Raw genomic sequence first — 15,899 nt, forward strand, 5'->3', positions numbered from 1 at the left:
ATCCAACTCAAAAGATTTTGAACATCGGTAGAGATGCTTTCCTCATTAACAGACTGGGAATCTTGGGAGGGGACCTGTGATGGCCATGGGATAGAATGAGTGGTTTTTCACAGTCAGTTTGCCGATATGCAATTTGTGATGAGGACGCAAACAAGTATAATTGGAGTGGCACCTCTGAGGAATGAACTGTGTGTGATGTTGATGTGCAGGAAGAGGAGGAGAGGCCACTTGATGCAGCCGTTAACATCCACTCCAGCACCTGCTGTTTATCAGTCTCAATTCGAAGTTGAAGTGATGTGCGTATACCAAGGAAATCTAGTGGAGTAGGCTGTCAACAAATGGAAGTTGTTCTCATTTCTCTTGTGATAGGATGAGCCAACGTTCGCTCACTAGACCTTTGACTAACAGAACTTCCCACACGGACACCTCCAACACCCCACCTATTCCCCCTTCCACAACAACTGCATCATGATTTACCCCACTCATGGTTAATGCCCTTTTCCCTTTGAAAAAGATGTTTTCAACCCTATGTCCACACCTGTGAGACACCTGACACAAAAGATAAATTATTTATTTCCTGCCTGAGTTGGCAATATTATGAAGGCACTAAAAAGTACCACTACCTACAAAGGTGGTTCACTGTGTCATTTGGAGCAAACACGGTAAAGTGACAAGAAGACCTTTTTAGCTTGTTCAATAGCAAATTTTCAGCAGGCACCACTAACAATACCTAAACACGTATTTCACTGCGTTATTCAGAGCTGGCAATTCAAGTTGCAAAGAGACACTTTTCAGATACTTTCTTACCACCTATTTTAGGCCAGGCACTAACAGGTAACAATACCTATAACTGTGTTAGCAGAATTTTAACCAGGTGATAAAAATTGGCAAGAACCACGTTTTAGATGGTTCGCTAGCAACTTTTTCGGCTACGCATGGCTAATTAGCAATACCTACAAATATGTGTGCGTAATTTTCAGGAGGCAATTAAAATTGCCCAAAAGTACCCCTTTTAGATACTTCACTAGGAATGTATTTAGGCCACACACTTTGAAGCAACAATACCTATAACTGTGTTTCAGATTTTTTCATGCGGCAATTAAAATTGGCAAGAACCACTTTTTAGATACTTGACTTGCTATTTTTTTAGACCACGCACTATCAAATAACAAGATCTATGACTGTGTTTGCATACTTTTCAGCAGCCAATAATACATAGCAATACTTATTTACATGCTTCACTGGCAACTCTTTAGCAGACACTACAAGTACAAATGCCTAGTTTGATCATGAAATGTGTCGATTTGTGGCACACACACCTTTCTGTATACTGCACGTCACTACTGTAAACTATCGCGCTCTTATCTATGTGAACTATGCAGCATTAAACCCGTAGCCAAGTTCACCTACACTGCACGTCACTATTGTAAAGTACCGCTCTCCTATCCATCTGAACTAGCTAGAATATTTCACCTAGCTAAGGTGACTTAGCAAGCCAATCAAAGAAGCCCTTAATTATGAACCTTGTTGATGTTTGCTGTGATTGGCCACAGCAACATCCAAAAATAAAGTTATGGAAAAAAAAAAACCATGGCGTCTATTAAAAAAGCATTTTTGGAAATGCGGCCAGCGTTTGGGGGCGAAAAACGAACATTACCGACTTTTGGGGGAGGGGCTCAGGTTAGCCGAGCCCAAACGTACAAGCTCAGGCTCATACCAAATTTGAAATTGGCAGTCCTTTACCAAACAGGTTTGCTCATCTTTAATGATGAATAGGAAGAGCAGGGGACAAGGGATCCTAGACTGGCCCTCAGACTGGGGGGACCCTTGCTATCCCTCATCTCAGAGTTACCTCTGAATGTGAAGATGTCTGAGGCACCAAGCTGACCTTGCTCCTGCCAAGCCCTGATCTTATACTCCCCTCCTGCCTCAACAGAGATAGACAAACAGGGGGAAACCAAAACAATCTCACGTCAATAAGACACAGAGGAATAAGACAATAAGAGGTAAGGAGGAAAATAGGAGCAGCGAGAAAACAACAAGTCAGTGAGAGGATGCCACAACTCCAAGCACCACACAATATAATCACCAGCAGGATTGGTACAGAGTAGCACATAGAACCACATAGCCAAGCTGTAGTCAATGTGGGAAGACAAATTCCAACATCTTAAAAATGAGGGGTGTAAATGTGATAGGTTACCATCATGTGTGATCCCAGAGATAACCAGCAGGTTAGCAGAGTGTAATTCTTGCTAGTCTGACCATTAATTAGCCCACCCACTGCCTGAAACACTGGAGAGACGCCGGAGAGACCATATTGTAGAGTGTCAATATCTGAAGTGTGAACAGCGTCTGATGCTGCCATGACACTTAGCGAGTTTTGAGCAAAACTCCGTGTGACAGATACATTTTGGATAGTTTGAGAAAAAGCTTTTGTAATGGACAAATGATTTTGTGATTTTATGATTACTGCAAACCAATTGCAGTCCACAAAAAAAAATATTATTTTTCTCTTCTGATTGATAGGCCATTACTATTTCACATTAAAAACAGTGTGCAGTACACCTGTTTTGTCTCCCTATTATAGGAATGATATTTGAACATCTTGTGAAACATGACTGCCCTACTGCAGAGGCTTCCCCAACCGGCTTGTTAAACCCCCAACCCATAAAACTCCCTTTCCCCATCCGATAATAAACACTTAACACCATTATTGGATAAATTGGCCAAATTGTCCCCTTTTATTAACAAACAATACATATAAATAACCATTTAAATAAACACAAGGGAGGTTATTGGAGCCCCAAAGCCTGACGGACACCAAATATTGTTTATTAAACCATCCGGCATATTTGCCCTCAGCCGCGACTACAAGCTCGGGGGCACTACCATTGCCGGAAAACCATGTCTTTAACCGACTTTTAGGGGACCCCAGCCTGGAGAGCCCTCAAGTCTGCCAGGCAATTACCATTTCAGTATAAACGAGGGGGGGTGGTCCCCATCAATCCGATGTACCACCCCCCCACTCCGATATTTCCACCAACTCCAAGAACACCCCTCGCCACCACGAGCATTACCTGACACCTCATAATGCGAGTCACCCCACCAAAACTAGTGCCTGCTCCACTCCTTCCTGAATGCTCAAGACCCACAAATCAATATCCACTGCCGTCAAATGCACTCCTTCCATCCGCCAAAAATTCCCCTCTCCTGACTCCAAGTCCCTGTGCCGGACCACAACTCCTCCGTTCCTGGCCACAAAATTCCCAACCACCCTGTTGACCTTTATCCTGGTTTTGTCAATCCTTTCTAGTGACCTAGCCCCCCTCCATATCATCCTGAGCACAATGTCGGACCAAACGACCATTAGTCTTGGGAAACGTGACCAGAGGCACAGCAGGTCATGCTGGATATCCCTGATCAACTCCTGACAAGGGCGAATCCCCAAATCATTCCCCCTGACATGCAAGACCAGCATATCGGGGGGACGATCTAACCATGCGAAATGGTGAAAATCGACTAAAACCTGTCGCCAGCGCATGACACGCACCCCGATCCAACGCTCAATTACCTTGCCTCTGGACCAACCCAACTGCCAACCATTGCTCCGTACATCAGCTCTAAGCACCCTTCAATAAACAAACGAAAGGCCGAAAATCCATACCAGGGGGGTACCATCTAGGGAAGGAAACAGAAAAAATTGGGGGTGGGGGTGTAACAACCAAAATACTGATGAACAAAACCAATAAATCTACCAACAGCCCTTAAACAACATTGCCACATTTCCCTCCCACAGAACAACCAAATCCTCCACCCCCCTTCGCCCCACCAGGCCGAACGACCCCCAGCATCTACAACAAATGGGGGCGAACATAAAGCTGAAACGCCTAGACCTCTGCCTATCCTCTGCACCGTCTCAGCCGGGAGACCCCAACTTTCAGCCTCCGTCGCTGCTCTGATGCGGAATGAATGGGTTGAAAACTTACCCACCTCTAATCCCATCCTCTCCAGGCATTTTCAAAAAACCGCAACAAACTGCTACCTAGACAAATAGCATCCATCCTTATGCTTAAACAATGGGCCAGAGTGGTCAACCCCAACACTAAATACCATTGAAAACAAGATACCGGCCACATGAAGGATCCCCTCAAAGCCCATAAAGTGACCCTTCTCCCATGGCCGAATTGATCCGCTTTAGACCGCCAAATCCAAAATTCAACAGAATCCCGCAAATTGGCTGTGTCCTGTCCCAAAACACCACCCTCCCTGGAAGACGATGGGGATACCAATTTGCCTATTTTTGTAGCTCCAAAAAACACCCAGGAAAATGTCAACCTAAACAGACCAATTCAAAATGTGAAACACACACTTGGTCCAGCTGAACTCCCAGCTCATCCAGCAACTTAAATGACACTGGCCTCTGACTATCCAGTCTAGGGAGCCCTTTTCTCAAACCCCTCAACGCTTGATGAACCAAAAAAATTCTTTGTTATATCTACAAAATCCCGAAACTTACATCCAAACGCAACCTCCGCCATGAAACGATTAAACCTAGAAAAAGACCACTGGTCCGCTGCCACCCTACACTACCAGCAAAGCAAAGCCCCTTCTGAATCTTCTTCAGAATACCCTGCCCCAAAACTCCTGTCTCCAATCCATCAATTCCTTCCATGCCGCTTCATATGCGGCCCACATACTCGAAGCAAGAGATGCTCTGATCAATGAGCCCGCCTCTCGAACACCAATTCCAAGAGCTCTGACGGCCAGCTGCTGCCGACGGACTCCACTTCCGGCACCAGGCTCCATAAACAATCCCACTGCAAGCAAGAAAGAGAATCAGCAATAGAATTCTCAACCCCTGGTACATCAACAGCCGCCCCAAGAGGGCCCTCAACGTAAACCTACACCTCCCCTCTGGCCCTATCATCTAAAATAATCTTTTCCCACTCTATATTATTCTCCGTCTGCACTGATACCAACACACCCTCCCCAGAAACAGTCTCACTCCCCGCCTGAACAACTGCTGGTGCCGCCACAAAGGGACTCGGGACCCACACCATGATGTGAGACCCCACCAACCCCCGACTCGCCCTATCCAAACACTGTAACAACTCCCGCATGCCCCCTAACACACTGCTAAGGCTACCGATATTGGACCCCGCGGCGCTTGGCCCAGCAACCCCAAAACCCCTCGTGATGCCCTAAGTCTAACGCTCGCCCATGGGGAAACTGAACTAGGTGAGGACGTACAGTACATAACATAGAGGTATACTCACCAGGCTGCGTTAGGCCATGGAACTCACCAGCCGAAACCCCTGTCTCCAGATGGCGATTCACCTCCTGGATGGCCCAGCACTAAAGCCGCTTTGGCAGCTTGCCCAGTGGGACCCTGGCAAGCCATCATGCTCAAACCTGGCCAGATGACCAGGTAGCAGGCTGGATGTTGGGATGCAGACTGACTCGCCTCCGATGCCAACTTTGTCTGTGAAGGCGACCTCCTCCCAGGTTTCAGGCCCCTGCCGTGTGGGCAACTTTCTCCGTGGCACTGACCTCCCCGACGGCGACCATCTCCTCCTCCTTGAAGGCGACCCCTGCCTGGACCGAAATCTCCTCTCTGGTGATGACCTCCTCAGCTGCGGCGACTCCTTCCCGGCAGGAGACTCTGACCCGGCACATGATGCCCTCCTGGAAGATGGACCCTGTGCTGGCACCACGGATGATGTTCATGGAAGAGATGGCCTCCGGACTTCAGGGACCTGGTGCCCTCCAGCACTCACAGATCCATGCAGTCCAGCATTCCCGTGACAGGAGCATCACCAGGAAGGACCGTTTCCTTCTTGTTGGAGACCAAAGCAGTAGAGGCAGCTGAGCACCTGACCCCTTTAGGGATCATCCACCGCTGCAGGTACTAACCGCCGAGTAGGATTCTTCCATCGCTGGCTCCTTCGGGCAGATGCTGGGGGATTCTTCCAGCGAGGAGGGTCCCTGGTGGGGCTCCTAAAGTGCTGCTGCTCTTTATACCCCTCAAATATTGTATTATAATTTCTGCACCTAAACATGTGAACATGCCATGGCTTCTCTTGCTTTAGCACCACCTGTCTATAAACAACAGCAATGCATGTATCTGCCCACCCAAACGGGATCCATTTATACAATTTATGTAACCTAAAACACCTGATATTGCAGTGTGTTGTGAAATATGCTATTAGTCACCTCTGGTTACCATACATTTTCCCCTAGCCTGATATATGGAAGTCATTTTGATATTAAAGAGCCTGTGTTTGCATCACAGATGTCAAAACATGTTCAGTTGACTCCAATGGAATTTTTAGCGTTCCAAACATATTTTCCAGGTAATTAGAGGCTTTTTATTTATGTGAATTGTGCAAAGATATTCATCATAAATCAAATTTTAAGGACAATTCAGCCCAGCCAGTAAATTTGAATTTCAAAATATCCATTCATCTGTAGCGGCAATATTTTGATTGCTAATATCTTTGCAACAGAGAGGCACAGTTAAAACAAAAACAGAAAACATTTTATTCTGCTTTGCAGCCAGTATAGCAGTATTTGTGCAGTCCAAGAAATATTTGGTGGAATGTCCTCTGTAAGACTCTGATTTAAATTTTGCATATTCCAAAGTCATTTTTACTACATTAATATTATGAAAATAAAATAAAATAAAAAATATAAAAAAGCAATACGGATTATATATAATTTTTTTCCCATTGCACAATACTTGGGTTACTTTAACATTTACCCGTATATTATAAGGTAAAATGAATGGGTTCCACTGGGTGTGGACCATGCGAACCAGCTGTAGTATGTTCGTACTGCGTGTCTCTTATCCTCCTGCCTTGCCTGGACTTTTAAAACGTGAGTAAATAAAGTCTTATTTTTTAAGGATTGTGAGTTCCCTTTTTATATTTTTTTCCTCCAGTTTTTTTGGTTGGATTATGCTACTTGGCTTCTAAAAGTGAGTACCACTCTTTCCTTGTTTAACTGCCACGAGTTTCTCAGCCCACAGGAATTACCATGCTAAGGTAGTGCCGAAGTACTTTCTGAACCGGAGGGTTAATGCCACACTGGCATGAATGGAAAAAATAATGGTGATTTTATTATGCAATGTATTTTGCAGAGTTGTTTCTCCTTTATCTGATTGACCTGATGAAGGAAAGAGAACTCTCTGAAACGAGTTAAAGAAAATCACCATTATTTTTTCCTAGAGTTTTTTTTCCATTCAAAGCAGTGTGGCATTAACCCTTCCTGTTCAACTCCAAATCTACCTAAACGTGGGCATACAGCAGCTGTGTTATATGCCAGCTGAGTGGTTGTCACTGTCACAAAACACCAAGGTGAGCCTCTCTCAGTGCTTTCACCCTCATTCAACACCCGGGTAAAACCCTATTTGCGCTTCTCTATTTTCCAGCTTTTATTACAAAATTAGAGCTCTTCCACATTACCGAATTTTCAGTCCGAATGCTGTCTGTTAGTGATGTGTCGGTTGCGAACGATCCAACACAAAGATCCGACAAGAGCCGGATCACCAGTGAGAGCCCCTAAAATTTCTAAACGGCACTTTTTGCCTCTGAAACCCCGCCCACCCACGGCTAAACTCTACCTACTCAACAATCTAATTGGACATTTGCAAGTGGGCGGGGTTTAGCCGCGGGTGGGCGGGGTTTTTGCTGCATTACTATAATCTTAAATATGTGTTCACCTGGGGTGAACACATTTATAATAAGGAGCCGAGAACGATCTGAAAGATCCGGCTCTTTTTGGTGAGCGGAGCCATGGGAACCAGATCACCAAAAAGAGCCGGACTGCCCATCACTACTGTCTGTAAAAAACAAACAGTCAAACGCTGTCACACAGGCCGGGAGCATGTCTCACTTCAACCAATAGATCTGAAAATAAGGAGCGCTGATAGTGTAACACCAAAGTGATCAGTGGGGTATACCTGGAAAATATACACTCACCTGGATCAGTTGTGACAGTCACAACCACTAGTGCGCATGAGATAATGGCGTCTGCTGCAGCCCCACGTGGATGAGCATACAAGATAAGGCAGAAAAGGGGTTAATGCTGCGCATCAGCCAAATGAAGACGTATAATGTTGATGAAGATGAGTATTCTTTTATTTCATAGGTCTACGCGTTTCAAGGTGACAACCTCTTCCTCAGGACCAATGCATCAACAACAAGATGCATTGGTCCTGAGGAAGAGGTTGTCACCTTGAAACGCGTAGACCTATGAAATAAAAGAATACTCATCTTCATCAACATTATACGTCTTCATTTGGCTGATGCGCAGCATTAACCCCTTTTCTGCCTTATCTTGTATGCTCACTTCAACCAATCACAGACGCCAGGATGGCCAGTTTGCAGGGAAAGCAGTGCATAGGAATGAACAATGATGAGCAGCCTAGGGAGGCCGCAGGAGCAGTGTACAGCCATGGGGAAGCAGTTTACAGACGCAATGGAGCCTCGGTAAGTATGAAGTGCTCACTTCATTCTTACTTTCTTTATTTTTCCTTTATTATTTTTAATTTATCGAGTGCTGAATCTGGGTCAAACATCTGGAATCCCAGATCCAGGTCCGGCACCCGGGCACCTATGAAATCATGTGGATCTGGGTCCACCCATCACTAGTTATCAATCATTTACAAAACAATTTACAATTTCCTATAGTAGAAAAATGCAATGCAGCCATAAAAATCGCATCCTAGATTTTGGCTCCTTATGGTATGTGACTTTTTGCGCACCCAGAGACTTGAATGTGCGATTGTCATCTGATTAATTGAAGAAACTAATGCATGCTGCAATTCAGAGTCCTCAAATATAGAAAGGGCTCAGGAGCTGCGCTCGCATCATACGTGGCCGAGACCGGCTATATTATAAAGCCATCATTTGTCTCTACCAACCGCGACCAAAGCAGAGTTACAGCCACAGTTGTTAACCATTTAAACATTTCAATGCCGCTGTCAATCTTTAAAAAAAAGGAAAAATAGAAAAATATTATTAAACAAAATTAAACATATCTGCTATGACCGAGTTAATAAAAGTCTGATCTATTAAAAAATAGAATTAGTTAACCTGATAAGTGATTGTTGTAAATAAAAAGAAAATTAAATTTCCAAAAAACTAAATGCTAGTGTTCAGTGAGCACTGCCATGCTCGGGTGCTCGGTACTCATAATGAATAGCTCGATTCATGTACTGAGTATAATGTAAAGGGGGCTTTACACACTGCGACATCGCTAACAATATATATTGTCGGGGTCATGGTGTTTGTGACGCACATCCGGCGTCGTTAGCGACATCGTAGTGTGTGACAGCTAGGAGTGACGATCAACGATTGCAAAAACGTCAAAAATCGTTGATCGTTGACACATCGCTCCTTTTCATAATATCGTTGGTGGTGCATGCCGCTTGCTGTTCGTCGTTCCTGCGGCATCACACAGCACTATTTGTGACATCGCAGGAACGACGAACATCTCCTTACCTGCGTCTACCGGCAAAACAGAAGGAAGGAGGTGGGAGGGATATTCCGCCCGCTCATATCCGCCCCTCCGCTTCTATTAGACGGCTGCCGTGTGATGTCGCTGTGACGCCGCATGAACTGCCCCCTTAGAAAGGAGGCGGTTCGCCGGCAACAGCGACGTCGCAGGGAAGGTAAGTCCGTATGACGGGTGTAAGCGATGTTGTGCGCCACCGCCAGCGATTTGCCCGTGACACACAACCGACGGGGGCGGATACACTCGCTAGCAATATCGATAGCGATATCGCAGCGTCTAAAGTGCCCTTAAGTCAATGGAAAACTCAGGTACTTTTCTGGAAGATTTTCAAGAAAAATGCTCAAGTTCCCCATTTACTTCCATTATACTCGGTATACAAGTCGAACCCGTCGAAAAGTCCAACTATTCATTACTAGTACCAAGCACGCGAGCATGGCAGTGCTCTCTCATTACAAATAACCTCACCTCCCTATGTAATGTAATAATAGGCAATCAAAGAATTGTATGTCCACAAAACATCAGCTCAATAAGCATAAGCAGAAAAATTAAAAAGTTACTGGTCTTTCAAAATGGCAACATGCAGCAAATAATTTTGGGGCGAATATTTTTGCAATATTCAGATTTTTTCAAATTACATAAATAGGAAAAAAATTGATGCATGTTTTGTATCTCTCTAATTGGACTGACGTGGACAATCATGTTTTGTGATCTTTTTTTTACCATACAATGAACTTTGTAATAATTAAACCCAAAAAGCAATGCTGAAATGGCATTTTTTTCCCTCACATTTGGATTCTCTCCCATATTTCAGTACATTATACCATCAAATGAAAAATGTGTATCATAACTACAAATAATCAGGCAAAAAACAAGCTTTCATACGTTTATGTCGACTGAATATAAAAAGGTTATGGCTTTTGACAGATGGCTAGGAAAAAACAAAGCACAAAAACTAAAAATTGCCTTTAAAGGTAAATTAATTACTTTCTGCGCTTTCTATCAGTTATTGCACCATTTTACAGATCTATAAAGACAGTGGATTTTCGGATTTTTCCTTATTTCTAACGTGCTTATTCCTATAGAGGGCACTATGTTTACACCTGTTCATGGTTTTATACCTGATTAGCTTTGTGTACTTTCATTTTTAGACATATTGTCTTTGTTTATCTAAGCATCTGAGATATAAGAGTACTTTACACACTGCGACATCGCTAGCGATCTCATTAGCGATGTGAAATTCTAGATCGCAAGTGCGATCTTTTGAGATCGCACATAGGTCATTTTAGGCATGTGCGATCCCAAAAGATCGCACATTGCGATCTAGAATTTCACATCGCTAACGAGATCGCTAGCGATGTCGCAGCATGTAAAGTACCCTTTAGTCTTTCTAAAGTTTAGAGTTTCTTTAGCTCCTCAAATAAACATCTTATTATTTAAAAACTTCTTGTTATAGTCACTATTACCTAAGTGAGCCCAACACATTTTCACGTGGTATCCTAGAATACCAGATAACCAATTACATTGTTGGCATTTCTGTAACTAAAATGTCCATTACATGTATCTAACAGGGATTAATACAGCAGCATGTGCATGTGTATCTGCAGTGGCATAACCTCAAACTTCTCAAATTTTGAAGAACAGAAAGGACAAATTCTGCTGAACGCGCTATGGCGGATTTGACCACGTACCTGGCCACACCCAATTAGCAGTAAGGGTCATTCAGCAGATATCCCTGACTGTTCATTCATAGTCATAGCTGCCAGAACATTCTCATATTTACGGTATATAAGCATTTCTTTACACATGTAGCTATTTTGTGTCTGTAAATCTGAGTTCACATGTTACATGAATCCGATGGGTTTTTTTCTGCAGGTGTCTGCAAGAAATGATACAATAACAATCTTCTCTGATTATTCCATTTTGCAGCATTTTTTATGCCCTTTCTCCATTATTTAATGGTTTTGTGCAGATGTGAATCTCTGTTTTTATGTGTTTTTATTGTACAAAAAATCTTTGATTCTGCACTTATAAAATTAAGGCTATGTGCTCACACCTCCCTTTTGTTTCTTCAGCAAAAAACGTACCCTCTGGCTGAAAAACTAATCAAAAAACGCATGCGTTTTTGCCATGTTTTGGTGCATTTTTGCCTGCGATTTTCACTACATTCAATGGAATAACACAGGGAAAATGCAAAAAGTGACATGCTGCTTCTTTTTTCTACATCAAAACCGCAGGCAAAAAAAGAAGCAACGTGCACACAGCATTTCTGAATTCTCATAGATTTTGCTTGTGAAGGTTATACATGGAGTTTAAAGGGTGCTTTACACGCTGTGACATCGCTAGCGATTGCTAGCGATGTCGAGCGCGATAGCACCCGCCCCCGTCGTTCGTGCGACATTTGGTGCTCGCTGCCGTAGAGAACATTATTGCTACGGCAGCGTCACATGCACATACCTTGTCAACGACGTCGCTGTGACCGCAGAACAATCCCTCCCCCAAGGGGGAGGTATGTTCGGCGTCATAGCGACATCACTGTGGCGTCACTAAGCGGCTAGCCAATAGAAGCGGAGGGGCGGAGATGAGCGGGATGTAACATCCCGTCACCTCCTTCCTTCCACATTGCTGGTGGACGTAGGTAAGGAGATGTTCCTCGCTCCTGCGGTGTCACACATAGCGATGTGTGATGCCGCAGGAACGACGTACAACATTATACCTGTGGCAGCAGTGATATCAAGGAAAGGAACGACGTGTCAACGATCACCATTTTTGAATGATTTTGCGATCGTTGATCGTCGCTCATTAGTGTTACACGCTGCAATGTCGCTACCGGTGTCGGATGTGCGTCACTAACGACGTGACCCCGACGATATATCGGTAGCGATGTCGCAGCGTGTAAAGCACCCTTAAGGCAACAAACTGCGCCCAAAACTTCAACAAAAATGCAGCAAAAACTACACTTTGTGCACAGGGCCTAAGGCTAGGGCCCCACTTTGCTTTTTACCTGCTTTTTACCTGCTTTTTCAACTGCAGCGTTTAATGCCAAAATGGATGTGTTCTGCTTTTCAAGCAAAGTCTATGGGAATTTGGTTTTCTAAACCGCACTATGCAGTTCAAACTGCAGCCTTTTTGTGGCAGAAAGTTAGGCAAAAACTCAGCTTTGCAGTTCAAAACTCAAATGGCAAAAACAATTGACATGTCAGTTGCTTTTGCCATTTGGGTTTTGAACTGCAAAGCTGAGTTTTTGACCAAAGTTCTGCCACAAAAAGGCACCTTTTTGAACTGCATAGTGCGGACAAGAAACCCAAATTCCCATAGACTTTGCTTGAAAAGCAGAACACATCCATTTTGGCATTAAGGCTATGTGCCCACGTTGCGTTGAGGTCCTTGCATTTCTAAACGCACCCTCTGGCAGTAATTGATTTTGTCAAAGTTGCTTTTGGCCACAAAATAGTGCTAAAAACGCATGCGTATTTACCGCGTTTTTGGTGCGTTTTTAGCGCTTTTTGCATACTTTTCCACCTGCGTTTTGACAGATGCGTTTTGAACATCAGGACACTGCTAAATAAAGTTTAATCTGTCAAACACAGTGAAAAAAGAGAAAAAAACCCCAAACATCTTAATATAATGAATTAATCATGAAAATAGACATATTTCATTAAATTATAGCGGTAATATACAATTTATTTAAAAAATTGCAATAACTTCTTATTTTTCATTAATTTAATTGTGTGATTATGTGTGTGTGTAAAGGGACATATGAAATCATTTTGTTGATGGCCAAAAAGCATGCGTTTTGTTAGTCCAAAACGCATGTTTTGTGCACCTAAAAAGCAGGTAAAACGCTGGAATTTTGATGTTTCTTGGTTACTCCCTGTTTCTCATTGACTTCTATGTTATCTAAACACACCTCAAATGGCAAAAACAATTGACATGCTGCTTTGCATGGTTTTTGCCAAAAAATATGCAAATTTGACGCTGCGTTTTCAAATGCATGGTGGGCACAGGAAAACCCTATTTCCCATAGACTTTGCTGGGAAATCAAAACGCAGCCATTTTGGCACTAAAAAGGTGCAGTTGAAAACGTTGCAGAAACGCATGAAAAAACGCACCGTGGGCACATAGCCTAAATGCTGCAGTTGAAAAAGCAGGTAAAAAGCAAAGTGGGGCCCTAGCCTAAAGGGCTCTTTACACGCTACGACATCGCTAATGCGAACTCGTTGGGGTCACGGAATTGGTGACGCACATCTGGCCGCATTAGCGATGCCGTTGCGTGTGACACCGATGAGCAATTTTGCATCGTTGCAAAAACGTGCAAAAATCGCTCATCGGTGACATGGCGGTCCATTCTCAAAAATCGTTACTGCAGCAGTAACGAGGTTGTTCCTCGTTCCTGCGGCAGCACACATCGCTCCGTGTGACGCCGCAGGAACGAGGAAGCTCTCCTTACCTGCCTCCCGGCCGCTATGCGGAAGGAAGGAGGTGGGCGGGATGTTACGTCCCGCTCAGCTCCGCCCCTCCGCTGCTATTGGGCGGCCGCTCAGTGACGTCGCTGTGATGCCGCAAGGACCGCCCCCTTAGAAAGGAGGCGGTTCGCCGGTCACAGCGACGTCGCCGGGCAGGTAAGTATGTGTGACGGGTCTGGGCTATGTTGTGCGGCATGGGCAGCGATTTGCCCGTGTCGCGCAACAGATGGGGGCGGCTACCCACACTAGCGATATCGGGACCGATATCGCAGTGTGTAAATCTCGCTTTAGGCTATGTGTCCACGTTGCTTTTTACCTGCTTTTTACCTGCTATTTTACTGCTTTTTCAACTGCAGTGTTTAATGCCAAAGTGGATGTGTTCTGCTTCTCAAGCATAGTCTATGGGAATTTGGGTTTCTTGTGCACATTATGCTGTTCAAAAAGGTGCCTTTTTGTGGCAAAAATTTGGGCAAAAACTCTGCTTTTCAAAGAAGCAACATGTCAATTGTTTTTGCCATTTGCGTTTTGAACAGCATAGTGCGGACAAGAAACCCAAATTCCCATAGACTTTGCTTGAAAAGCAGAACACATCCATTTTCGCATTAAATGATGCAGTTGAAAAAGCAGCAAAAAAGCAGGTAAAAAGCAACGTGGACACATAGCCTTACTGCAGTTTTCTCAATGCATTTTTTTAAGCTCCACATAGAAATCTCTACAGAATAAAGAAACCACAAAGACCGCAGATTTCAGCTGAGTCTTTTCCTGAAATCACATCCACTTTGATTGGATAGTTAAACACAGCAGAATATATGTGCAAAAAAAACCAGCAAAAAAAATGCAGCATTTCCACTACATATCAACACGGACTAAATAACTAAGCAAAATGGATGACATGTCATGAAATCTCCACCCTCGGTGTCTAAAGACGCTGCTGAACTGTGCAGTTTGAGGGTTTTTTTCTCTATTGGCTTCTTTGTGGAGCCTGAAAAAAAACACGAGAGAAAAAAAAATGTTCTTACATTTTAAATGTAGAATCAAATCTTTTCATTATTATGAAAGCATTAGAAACCCGGATTCACATCTGCTCCAAACATGTATCAAATATCTGGGAAAACACATAAAAAATGCAGCAAACAGACAATAATCAGAGAGGATTGTTATTGCGTTGTGTGGTGCGGACACTTGGACAAAAAACGCAGCATTTACGCTATATGAGAACATGGCCTCAGCATTACATTTTTATTACATTTTTATGGATTCAATAGAGAAAAATAATCAATTGTGTCATGTTTTTACGCTATTTACCTATCCCCATAAATAATCTGATCTCTCCGTTGTTCAGATCGTTAAAATTACAGGGACACCAAATATGTCCATGTTGTTTGCTGATTTGTGATGTTTATTAATTTTATAAAAGAGCACAATTAAAATTACATTATTTTAATTGTTCTAAATAGAAGGAAAAAAATCTCTTTTCCTCTCCCTCTAGAATACAGGACATAGAGATGCTGCTCTTTACAATGGAGCTCTATGTCCAGTCTGTCCTATGTAAGCAGAGGCTGCAATGCAGGTTCATGTATATAAAATCTCCCTCTGCCATCATCAAACAAGGTGGCTCAAGAGCTAGGAGGGCTGCTGGAGCATGGTTGAAACTTGCTGGTTTGATTCCAAGTGGGGTGAAAAAAAAGCATATATATGTTTTGATTTTTTTTCATTTCTTTATTGTAGTTTTATGGAACAAAAGAATCTGACTTTTCCTTCAGCTACATGGAGATGCAGTATATGTGTCTCTCTATGTAACTGAATAATCTGCTTCTGGCTTCTCTGCCTGCAATACAGGTCCAGATTACTAAATCCTCCTATGCTTCTTAGTTCAGGCAGTGGCTCAATGGTAGTGCTGCTGCCTACGGACATGGAGTT

The 15,899-nt window shown here is 43.5% G+C and overlaps 1 protein-coding gene across 1 annotated transcript in view; it reads left to right on the forward strand.

Annotated features, from left to right (window-relative positions):
• The window catches only part of LOC142250051 (complement factor H-related protein 4-like), a 605,766-nt gene that overhangs the window by 278,088 nt on the left and 311,779 nt on the right, over positions 1-15,899 (forward strand). The window lies entirely within an intron of this gene.

This window comes from Anomaloglossus baeobatrachus, chromosome 8, assembly GCF_048569485.1.
Source record: "Anomaloglossus baeobatrachus isolate aAnoBae1 chromosome 8, aAnoBae1.hap1, whole genome shotgun sequence".
In the NCBI taxonomy this organism is placed as follows: domain Eukaryota; kingdom Metazoa; phylum Chordata; class Amphibia; order Anura; family Aromobatidae; genus Anomaloglossus; species Anomaloglossus baeobatrachus.